The sequence below is a fragment of the Saimiri boliviensis genome, chromosome 12 (genome assembly GCF_048565385.1).
Source record: "Saimiri boliviensis isolate mSaiBol1 chromosome 12, mSaiBol1.pri, whole genome shotgun sequence".
Lineage (NCBI taxonomy): Eukaryota > Metazoa > Chordata > Mammalia > Primates > Cebidae > Saimiri > Saimiri boliviensis.
In genome coordinates, this window is record NC_133460.1 from 2,314,917 (window position 1) to 2,326,949 (window position 12,033).

The following is a 12,033-nucleotide window of genomic DNA, read 5'->3' on the forward strand; positions in this document are numbered from 1 at the left end:
TTGGACCACAGCACATAAGACAGATGTTGCTGTCGTCTTCATACTTCCTTAGTTTCAAATGCCAAGATGGATTCATTCATCCATGAAATAATTATCTGTGGAGTACAAGCTATGTGCCAGACATTGTGCTAAACCCTGCCTATAATAGTGAACAAACAGATACAGTCTTGCCTTCAAGAAGTTTGTAATCTACCTGGTGAGAAAAATACACTGGTTAAAAATGCACTTGGCTATAATTAATTTTTTTGAAAGTCCCACACTGTCTTAAGCTTTAAGTACATGCGTGATGCGTGACTTACAAAAAAAGAGGTCCATAATAAACAAACCTAGATTTGGCTTAGTAGCTCAGTGATAGCATGAGAGTCGTAGGATCATCCTGTCCTGTTATTCTCAGTGTGAAAATGATGTCTCACCTCATGGTCACAAGATAGCTGCCATTGACTCCAAGCAATACATCTCCACATGCTGACACTATTCCAAAAGGGAGGGATCATTCTTTAATGATAGAGGAAAATGTTTGTCAGAAACTCCTGTTAGATTTCTGAAATGTCATTGACAAGAACCGAGCCACTGAGTCACATACCCATTCCTAAACCAATTCCAGACAAAATAAAATGGAATTTCCTTAGATAAATAGTCCAACATCACTTCCCCCATCTAGTTCCTTGGAGAATTCTCTACCTTCTTGTCCACCTTTCTATGCTTCTCTTCCTAATTTTGGAAAGCTAAATGGATGTTCAGGAGAAGAATATTCTTTCTGCCACCATCAAGGCTTGGTGTTGGGTGATCTCAAGCCACAAGGGCCGTGATTGTTTTTAGAAGGTCTCCCAGCCGGACTCTTGGAAGAGACACAGCATAAAGTGTTCTCTATGTCAGCACTGATGGAGTTCCAACTGAGGTGTGAAACCTACCACCGGCTCACAGTTTAGTGGAGTGCAGCTAGCAGAGTGTTCACATCTTGCTGGGTGCTTCTCAGAGTCAGCTAAGACTTAACCCAATGGATTTCAATCATTTGTGCACATTGGGACTCATGACCAATGCTCCCATCCACACCAATTAAATCAAAAGTCCTCAGAGTGGGGACTGGACCTCAGCATTGTGTTAAAGCTCTCCCCAGGTTGCTTGAGAACCAGGTTGCAGACCCAAGAGCTGAAGCCTGTGTTAAAGGTGCAGCTCACGCATAAAGGCTTGTGAATTATTAGCTTCTGCTCTTTAAGTCCAACCTTAGGATCTCAGCATGACCACAGACCAATCCAGTTAACCTCTCTAGACCCAGTTTTCCTGTCAGTAAAAAAGGGATAATAATAAATAATAACTCCCTTGATGGATGAAATGAAATAATGAATGCAAAGGCCTTGGCTCATGATGAAAGCTATTATTAATTGTTCATTTATTAGCATCTCGTTACTCTCCCCTCCCCATGGGGATCATCTGCCTGGTAAGACTAGCCCTGACTCCCAAATGGTTCAGTGAGAGTTCCCAGGTTCTGTGTGTGTGAATGTGTGTGTAAGTGTCTCTTATTTCTGTCTGTCTCCCTGACACTCCTCTACCAAAATATCACCAAGTTTTGTCACAAGGAGAGGCTTTGATAACATGAAGGATACTTATGACTCAACGTAGCTGCTGGGATCCATGGCAGAATTAGGAATGTCTTTTCCTCTCTGTTTGAAACACTTTCTGGAATACGATCATGTTGTCTTAAAAGTAAAAAGTGAAGAAAATGGCAGCTCAGTTATTTTTAGGCACAATTACTGTCTTCAGAGACTCTGAATGGCTTTGTCACCTCCGAGCAGAACTAAGAGAAGCCAGCCCTCTTCCAGAGCGTCTGTGGTATCTGAAGCTGACAGTCCTTGCCAACAAGGTTTCTATACATATGTGCAGAATGGCATGATTGGGGAAGGATGCCATCAATACAAGCCTGGTGAGAAAACTTTCCAGAAAGAAAAACAATATTAGAAAATAAAAAGAGGAGAGGCAAGTTTAACAGACAAGCTTTCTACACTTCCCACTGCCTCTAAATGTCACCTCTCTGAAGACTCAATTTGGTGAAAAAGCACCATTTGAGATTGTGATACTGGAGCCCCTACAATCTCACAGCAGGAAGATCGCATCCGGGAGGGTTTCACAGGGTGGTGACAGGCAAGGAGAACATCAGCCTTGGAGACAGACAGATTGTGGGTTCAAATCGCAGCTCCACCACAGTCTAGGCCAACCAGCTTAACCTCTCCAGTCTTAGTTTCTTCATCTGTAAAATGGGGATAAACATAAATCATATGGATTTATGTTTATGGATTTGCTGGATTAAATGAGCCGATGAATATAAAGGTCTTGCCTAATATTAATTGTTCATTTGCTCATTTATTCCACAAATAATTATTCATGGATTTCTCTTAATTATTCATGTTCTTCTGGATGGTAGGGCCTACCTCCACAAACAAAACACATTTGGGGGATGTGAAGGATTTAGTTGGCATGGCCAGAAAAGACTTCACTGAGAAGGTAAGGGAGTGGGCATGCAGATATCTGGGAACAAACATGGCAGGCAGAGGGATCAATCAGCAAAATTGCTGAAAAGGAAACAGGCCAGGATATGAGAAACAGCCAGGAGGCTGGGGTATCCAGAGCAGAGTTAACAAGGAGACAGTAAGAGACACGGTCAGAGAGACCAAAGCAGACGGGGCTGCATGAGACCAGCTGGACCATTGCAAGACTTTGGGTTTTACTCTGAGTTGGGAACCATTGGAAGTGTTTGAGCACAGAAGCAGCAGGGTCTATTTCCACATTTATGCAATCCCTCCAGCAGCTTGGGAGAAGAGCCTGGAGGGAGAGTTAAGACTGGAGCAGGGAGGAGAACGTGAGGGCCTCAGCCACCTTCTAGATGGAACAGTATAGGGAGCAGTAGTGGAAGGGGTAAGAAAGGGCTACACTCTGGGTATATTTTGAAGACACTGCTGATGAAATTTGCTGACAGACAAAATATGGGTTGTAAGAGAAAGATGTCAGAGATGACCCCAAGGTTTGAGACCTGTTTTGGGGTTTTGTATAAAAGTATTATTCGAAAAGGGTGTAACTTCAAAATAGAGGATAGTCCTTTCCAAGAGGAAGATTATAGCCTTATGCTGGTATCCATACATTTATCTACCTGCCTATATATCTATCTGTCTGTTTGTCTGTCTGTCTATCCATCTATCCATCCAACCATCTATGTATTCATCTATCTATCCATTTATCCATTCATGTATCTGTCTACCTATCTATCATCCATCCATCTATCCATCCATTTAACTATCTATCTTTCAATCTCTCTGTCTTACTATATATCTATTCATTCATCCATTGATCCACCTATCTATCCATATAACAGCTTCTTTTTTAGTATAATCATAAACTTCTTGAAAAACAACATTTATAAACTAATCTTTAATAATCTAGCATTAATCAACAGAGCAGCCTGTCTCCTAACCTAACACTGCTTTTGCCTAAGCAGTATGTTCTGGGTGGGAGAGATTGATAACTTCAGTTGGTTTCTGCTCTGAGTGTGAATTCCCAAAATTCCACATGGGGAATTGAGTTCTCTACTATTCCAGCAACACAAGAGAAATCCTAATGAAATGGCTTTGAGTGAAAGAAAGGACCCCTGAGAAAGCAGCAGAGTGCCAGCACTGCCAACATCTAGTGGTGTGATCCTTAGATGATCCTTGGATAAGTTGTCAGCTTCAAGCCTCAGTCTCTCATTGGCAAGGAGGAGTCAGTAATGTAAATCCCTCATTCTCCTGGAAAAATGGCCAGCCCCCGAGATGGTCTTATTGATTTTCTTCTCCTGATGGTTCCACTGTTGTGTAGCCTCTTCCCACATTTAACAGGCTGACTTGTGTAATCAACAGGATATTGCAGAAGTGATCATGACTTCTGGTGTGTGGGCATAAAAGACATTGCAGCTTCTGCCTTTCTCTCTCTTGGGGAAATCAGACACCATGTATTGAGGACACCCAAGCAGGCCTCTGGGAAGGTCCATGTGATGAGGAACTTCCAGCCACCATCAGGCACCAACTTGCCAGCCATGTGAGGGCACCATTGTGTAAGTGGCTCCTCCAGCCCCAGTTGAGCCTTCAGATGACAGCAGCCCCTAACAACTTTACTACAGCCTAATGAAAGACCCTGAGGCAGAAGCAGTCAACTGGGTAACTTCCAAATTCCTGATAACAGAAACAGCAAGATAACAAGGGTTTATTAATATTGGAGGGTGCAAGTTTGGGGGTAATTTGTTATGCAGAGATAGAATTAATATAGTTCCCTAATAATAATGAAGGCACACTTTTTAGCCTGATACAAAAGCCTCACCCTGACTCACAGACTGTCATGTCTTCCACCCATCATCCTCCCAGATAACAAACACATGTATACCCTGGTCCTGACCCAACAGACCTCCCAAAATCTTCTAAATACAGACAGCATGCTCTTTCTCACCTACGTACCTTTCCAAATGCTATTCTTCCTCTCTCTGCAATGCCCTTCCACCAATCCTTTCTAGTGAACTCTGCCTCTTCCTTTACAACCCAGGACAAGTGACACCTCCCCACGAAGCCTTCCCCAGGAGATATATACCTCTCTGCATTCCCATAGCACTCTGCAAATACCTTAGCACTAAATATTGGAGTGAATTATGCATTGCTATTTCTGCGCATGACAAGAGTCATGTCTTAAGCATCTTAGCATTTCTGCTAGCACACAGTAGGCTCTCAGAAAACATATGAAGGCTGAAGATATTCAGTTATCATTTCCTCAGCTCCTGTTACATATCAGAACAGATTATCCTCACTCCACCAACCTACTGAGGCAAGAACTTCGCAGATGAGAAAACTGAGGCTCAGAGATGCTAGACTTTGCCCAAGAACTCAGAGTTGCCTAGTGATGCATCCAGGATTAAAACCCAGAGAAAAACAAAATGAATTTTCTCAAAGTGCTTTTAGAGCTTTTCTCTGGTTTATCCCTCCCCACCCCTTTATGGGTAGCTGGCTTTCAAATGAGAAAAATGTATGCACAAAGCATTTGCAATAATAAATCCAGGCAAATGCAACAGATAACCGTTGCCCTTAACAACCCCAGTCGCCTTCCTCCAGACCCGGAAGCCTGGATCCAGATTTCCCAGGCCTTTTTCTTTTTAAATGTCTTCACGCACTGCCAGGTTCTATGCTTGACCCTTACAACAAGGTACTCTGACATTTCAGCAGCCACCCCTCCCCACTCCCACACCACTTGCAGACAGGCAGAGGGAGCCAGAGGGAGGCCTCTCTCGGGATGGGTGCTGTTTGTCTAACACTTTATTGTCCTGCTACTGTGGCTTCATTTGATATTCAGTGTGACCGCATCCATCCTAGTGAATTTATCTGGTAATAATGTGGATGTCACATGCACTTATACTCTGCATTGCGCAACATTTCGCCGGCATTGCCGCAATGTGGCTAGCCCAGGAACTCTGCCAATTTTAAAATTTTCTTTTTTCTTTACTTTTCTTTCATGCTGTCACCCAGGCTGAAGTACAGTGGCACGATCTCCACTCACTGCAACCTCCACCTCCCAGGCTCGAGTGATCCTCCCATCTCAGCCTCCCAAGTATCTGGGACTACAGGCACCTACCACCATTCTCAGCTAAATTTTTGTATTTTGGGTAGAGATGAGGCTTTGTCATGTTGCCCAGGCTTCTGCCAACTTTAAAAGAAGGTTTTCCTTTCCCCACCCCCACCATTTTCAGATGGCTCAGGTATTTCTGCTGAACGGCATGTCTTTTGCCTCTCTGACCCATAACCATTGTTATTTTTGTCTTTGAACAAGGTCTCAATGCCAACCTGTTGGTTCACAAAGAAGGTTCTTTTGATGCCTCCTTCTGAAACAGCACCTTTTGGTAGAACTATTGGTGGCGATGGATGTTCTATAGATGCAAGGTGCAAGTTGATAGCCATGTACAGTTATAGAGCACTGAAAATATGGCTAATGTGACTAAGGAACTTTTACAACATATTTCATTCTCATTAGTTTGAATTTTAATAGCCACGTGGCTATCATAGTGAACAGCATAGTTTTAAAAACTAGAACTAGACTAGATCAGAGCTTTTCAAACTTAATGTGTATGCTCATTACTAGGGGCTCTTATTGAAATGTAGGTTCCAACTCAGGAGGTAGAGTGGAGTCTGTGATTCTGCATTTCTAACAAGCTCCTGAGTGATGTTGCTGGTCCGTGGACCACCCTTTGAGAAGCAGATGATCAGAGTGGTAGTTACATTATCATTTGCATAATGCATTAAATAGAACACAGAAGATTGAGGGACGGTCCTATTTTATGTAGTACTCCCGTCTCTTGGAGGTTGCAGTATAATCTTTGAATCCTAAGTTTAGTGGTTCTCACCATTGGTTGCACATAGACTTGAGAGAAAATTTCAGTGTTAATATGTCCCAGACATTTTTTTATTGTAAGCGCACAAATTATAGTTGTATATATTTATGCAAGCGCCAAGTGAGTTATGATTTCTGAATACAATGTGGAATAATTAAATCAAGCTAATTAACTTATCCATCACTTCAAATATTTATTACTTTCTACAGTGAGGACATTTGAAATTTATTTTTTTAACAATTTTAACATGTACAATACACTATTATTAACTATATTCACTACGCTGTGCAATAGGTCTCAAAAAAAGAAAACCCACAAACTTATTTCTGCTTTCTAGCTGAGGCTTTTTCCAGAGGATGGAGAGTAAGGGGAATGGAAAGATGACGTTCCGAACATTGCAGCTGGTGTGCTTCTACTGAAACATTGTTTGTTGGTTCTTTGAAATGCAAATTTAACTGGGCTTGTTGTTGTTGTTGCTATTTTGTTAACTCGATCAACCTTAGCTGCACATTAACAGCACCTGAGAAGTTTCTTTTTTACTGTCAATGCCCAAGCCTCATTCTATCTCAAAGATCCTAATTGCCCTGGGCGTACACATGTTGCATGTTTTGAGAGCTCTCCAGGTAACTGTAATTTGCAGCCAGGGCCGTGATGCGCCAGACTGTGTCCTCAAACTCCAGCAAGCATTAGACACCCTGGAGGCTTGTTAAAACACAGATTGTAGGACCCCACCCCAAGAGTTTCTGAATCAGTTGCATTTCTAACAAGTTCCTAGGTGGTGTTAATGCTGACAGTCCAGGCACCACTCTCTGAGAACATCTGGGTTTCTAGTCAATAAGTCTTGAGCACGAAAAATTGCATTTTTAAGATATTCCCAGGTGACGTTGATGCTGGTGGTCCAGGCACCCCCTTTGGAGAACCCCTGGGTTACTTTATGCTGACCCAGAGATGAAATTAACCCAAACTAGAAGCAGGCCACTGTCTAAAGCCTGATGGAGTTAGCAGTACAAAAGCAAAAATCCAATGAAATCTGAACTGCCTACAAGTCAAGGGTGCATTTCCCCCAAGGCGCTCACTCTGTTTCCTCTCTCTTGGTGATGAGGAATGATGGGAAGCTTTTTTAGCATCAGTTGCGCCTCGTGCCACCACTTACTAAACGGTGGATCTTGAGAAATGTGCACCCATCTCAGAGCCTCGTTTGTAAAATGAGCACCCACTACTCTCATTTCATGAGGAGGTACAATGAAACAGATATGCGATGGGATTAAGTGGGCATTCGATGTCTGCTGTCACCAGGAGGAAAGTGCAGTACTTCGGCAACTCCAGCAAAAATAATGTGGACCAGTATCATCCATCCTCATAAATCTACAACTGAAAGAAAACAAGCTTGGCTAGACCTGAATTTCAATCCAAGCCAATAATGTGCCACCCCGGCAGCTATTAGCATCATCTGGGAAGACTTTTTCAAGGACCAATGCTGGGCCCCACACACAAGGATGCTGTGCCAATTGTTCTGAGGCAGGGCACAGGCATCGGTGGTTTTGAAGCTTCTCAGATGTTTCTTGTGGGCAGAAAAAGCTGAAAACTGTTTGTGTGGGGCTGGCTTTAATCCCAGGCTTCTGGCAAACTGTGTGACCTCTCTGTGTCTTGGTTTTATCCCTGTTTCCATGGCATATGGACAAACCTCTCTTTCACCAGACGATGAGAGAAAATGTGCTGAGAGATCAGGAGGCTTGGAGATCATCCAGTCCAGCCTCCCTTATTTCACAGGTGGTGAAGCTGAGACTCAGAGAGAATGAGTAATTGGTCCAGGGTCACTTGGCTAGGTGTGTAACTCATGCTCCACAACCTGACCCAGCTGTGGTTCAAAATCTATTTACTTTTATTGAACAAACACTTCTCAGTTTGTGTTCCAGAAATGTACGTTCCAGACACTGTTTGTTTTAAATGCTCTACAAATATTAGATCACCTAGTCCTCACAATACTTCTAAGTGGTAGGTAGTGTTGGTGTTTGTATTCCCATTTCACAGACTAAGCAACTGAGGCCTGGAAATATTAAGCAACTTGCCTGAGGCCATGATGTATGGGAAGCACTATGGTAACTCAGTCAGTAGAGCATTAAGGGAAGGGGCTATTTTATCACCCAAATTTACCACAACACATACCTTCTCTTCCTTGTTGCCAAAAAAAACCAGAGATTTTAGAAGATACGAATATTTTATTGCTTTCCCTTTCTCCATCAGTAAAACCAACCATAAAGTGACTGAAAGAAGCCCCTTAACTTTTATAACAAAAGAGATGCCACATCTCAGTACACCTGCCTTCTCAACTCACAGGCACTAAATGCTTTTTTAAGAAAAACCATAAACACTTGTTTGTGTCAAGAAGGCTTTTCCAGTTAAGAAAATGAGGAATGCATCAGCAGTGACTGCTCTGTCAGGAAGTGTGATCAGGCAAAGCTTAGACCCCTGTCAAAATCTGCCCCGACATTGTTTCTTCATCAGCCTCGGATTCTAGAAACCAGAAGGTCTTGCCGGCAAGTCTTAGTTCCCCAAACTGTGGTTCCTCCTGAATAGAGGAGAAGAGACCTTGGCCCGAAGCTTTGTATCTTTTCTGAGACCCTCACCTGCTGCTGGGAATTGAGAACTTTGATCCAAGGCACCATGATTCCCACTAGGAATTCATCTTTGTAAAAGTCACATCTGTTCACATCCGCACTTAAAATTCCTCAATGTCTCCCTCTTACTTTCATGACAATGGAAGATCCCTCAGTGGAGTCTGATCACAGTCATGACTTTCTCCACCTCCCCATCAACCCATTTCCCAGGCTCATCTTGCAACTGCCTAGACAAAGCCGATTTATCAAGACAGGGGAATTACAATAGAGAAAGAGTAATTCACACAGAGCCAGCTGTTCAAAATGCTGGAATTTAATTATGATTACTCCAGTCAGCCTCCCGAAGCATTTGGGGATCATAGTTTTTAAAGATAATTTGGCGGGTAGGAGCTCTAGAAGTGAGGAATACTGATTGGCCAGATTGGAGATGGAATCATAGGGGGTTAAAGTGAGGTTTTCTTGCTGTTTCCCGTTCCTGGGTGGGATGACAGAACTGGTTGAGCCAGATTACTGGTCTGCATGGTATCGGCTGATCCATGGAGTGCAAGGTCTGCAAAATATCTCAAGCACTGAGCTTAGGTTTTACTATAGTGATGTTACCCCCAGGAGCCATCTGGGGAGGGTCAGACTCTTGGAGCCAGAGGCTGCCTGTCCCCTAAACTGTCATTTCTAATCTTGTAGCTGATTCATTAGTCCTGCAAAGGCAGGCTGGTCCCCGGACAAGAAGAGGGTCTTTTTGGGAAAGGGTTATTATCAATTTTGTGTCAGATTCAAGCCATGAACTGAATTCCTTCCCGAAGTTAGTTCAAGCTATGCCCAGGAATAAACACTATATTCAGTGGAAAGCTGATCAAAGACTCAAAAGAATACAACCTTTTGTCTCTTATCTATGACCTGGAAGGCCCCTCCTCACCCTGAGCTGTTCCACCTTGGACTGAACCAAGGTACATATTACACCTATTGATGGATGTCTCATGTCTCCCTAAAGTGTAGAATACCAAGCTGTGCTCGACCACCCTGGGCACATGTCATCAGGACCTCCCTGGCTGTGTCCCAGGCATGTCCTTAACCTTGGCAGAATAAACTTTTCTAAATTGACTGAGACCTGTTTCAGATATGGGTTCTCAGTCTTAGGCATGTGTCTTTAAACTTACTGGGACTCAGTGTCTCCATCTCTGAAATGGAAATAATAATAAAAATAATACATTCTTCCAGTAGTGGTTGTGAGAATTCAATGAGAAAATGTGTGGGAACTTAATAGCACATACCATGCACTCAGAAAAAGGGAGTTGCTGTTATTGTTATGAGAGTGATGACAACATTCACAGGTAGTCTCTGGCTGTCACACCTTCAAGTTTTGAACAAGCTGTGCTTTCATACATTGAGGGTTGATACCCCTAAATCCAATGCATATGCCAAACTTTAATTTTTTCACCAGTTACCATTTTACTGTAGCTCTGTTTGCTCGGTGAGGAAGCGCTAGCACCTTCACTGTCTCTATTGATAAGATTTATTTCGCTATTTCATTACCTTCCACTCTTACTATTCCATAAAAGGTAACTGAAAACAGAAAAGTAAAAAGCACTAATGTTAATAATAAGGAATCAAATCTCAGCTGAGATCGAATTGAGTCAGCACATCACAAATGGCCAACCTTTAACTTCATTGAATTTAGGCCAGTTAATTGCACCTTCAATTGTAAAAGGAAAACGACAAAATGAGAGCATAGATAGATGCTGGGAATACTGCTTCCGAGTGTGTCTAATGGATAAACTGCAAGAAACATTATGCTAAGTGAAAGAAACCAGGCACAAAAACCCACATATGGCATGATTTCATTACATAAAATGTGCAAAAAAGGAAAATCCATGGAGACAGAAAATAGAATAGTAGTTGCCTCAGGTTGGGGTGAGGAGAAAGAGTGACTTCAGATGGGAACGAGGCTTCTTTCTGGGGAGGTAGAAATCACCTAAAATAAGATTGCAGTGATGGCTGCACAACTCTGTAAATACATTAATAGTCACTGAATTCTACACTTGAAATGGGTGCAGTCTGTGATACGTGAATGATTCTTCAATAAAAGTTTAAAAAAAAAAACAAGGTTGGGGGACAAAAAAGCAAGGAGTAACTAAAATCTTAGCATATTGGTAATTGTTTAAGGAGTAACCTACAGACACCTGCACACATGCACATAGGCGCGCGCGCGCGCACACACACACACACGCACAGTCTGATAACATGTAAGTCCACAGTTTGAATTTCCACACAATTACTATTTGCAAGTGTTGTATAGAGAAGTGTTTAGATTATGTTGGGCTGCAGATTTCTGGAGGGCAAGAATCTCCTTCTTCATCTCTATGCCCCTAGTCCATTGCCAGAACTTAGTAAAATTTTGCTTAACTGAAGGTAAATAAACTCCTTCCCTGTTGAGAATTGCTGACAGAGAGGCTTCTGCAAATCAAAGAATTGACCCTCGCCTCTGTGGTCCTGCTGGTACCACAGGTGATATGCCCAAATGTGGCTCTCTCATCCCATTTCAAATGGTTTCCTAAAAATAAAAATAAAATTTAAAAAGCCTGTAGCAAGCAAATGAATTTTCAATGGCTCTCTTCAATCTGGCCTTTGCAATTTACTGAGCTGTTTCATGTCCTGCCAAATGCAGTCACCTAATGGCCAAAGACACTGGCCCCCATGTCTTTCCATAAATGGTGAGTTTGCCAACGTGAGTTCCTGAAGCCACCATTGAGTGTCTACACGTTTATTTTCCACAGCTCCTGTAACTGTCATGGGCTTTTGGGGGCCTATAAAGTGCTAGGTTTGTCTCACAGGAGCACACAAGCTCCTCCTTACCAAGCCAAGCACCACCAACCTTCCTAATGACCCTAGCAGAAGCATCCACAACCATTCAGTCTCCATTAAATGGTGACTGATGAGAAAGGGACCTGGCTTAATTCTCTGCACTGTGCATCACGAATTACAATCAGAACATGCCGACGGGGGCTTTTGGGCATGATTCTGCAGGAA